This window comes from Vespula pensylvanica, chromosome 17, assembly GCF_014466175.1.
Source record: "Vespula pensylvanica isolate Volc-1 chromosome 17, ASM1446617v1, whole genome shotgun sequence".
Classification (NCBI taxonomy): Eukaryota; Metazoa; Arthropoda; class Insecta; order Hymenoptera; family Vespidae; genus Vespula; species Vespula pensylvanica.
This window is the reverse complement of record NC_057701.1, coordinates 2428591-2429049: the sequence shown is the minus strand read 5'-3', so window position 1 is coordinate 2429049 and position 459 is coordinate 2428591.

The following is a 459-nucleotide window of genomic DNA, read 5'->3' as shown; positions in this document are numbered from 1 at the left end:
AAAAAAAAACTATAATACTAACAATAATAACAATAAGAAGAAAAAAGAAAAGAGAAAAAAAAGATGGAAAAGTTTTCTCAGTCCGCCCCTGGAATCCATTTCACAATATCTAACGGCGCCACCGTTGTGCTCTCACCGCCATAACTCACAAAGGGCTATTGTGTGGGCATTTCTTCGTACTTACCTATCTACCGGTCCCCTTACACCCCTTCCTCTATTCCTCCTCCTCCTCCTCCTCCTCCTCCTTTTCCTCCTCCTCTTTCTCCTCTTTCTCTTGTTGCTCTTGTTGGTGCTGCTTCGGTCCAGCCCTCGCGAATAGAAGCGTGTCGCGGATCTAATCGCGGACTCTATTCGCCCACGCGAATACCTGCGTGTTTCTTGAGAGAGAGAGAGAGAGAGAGAGAGAGAGAGAGAGAGAGAGAGAGAGAGAGAGAGAGGATAGAGGGAGAGAGAGAGAAC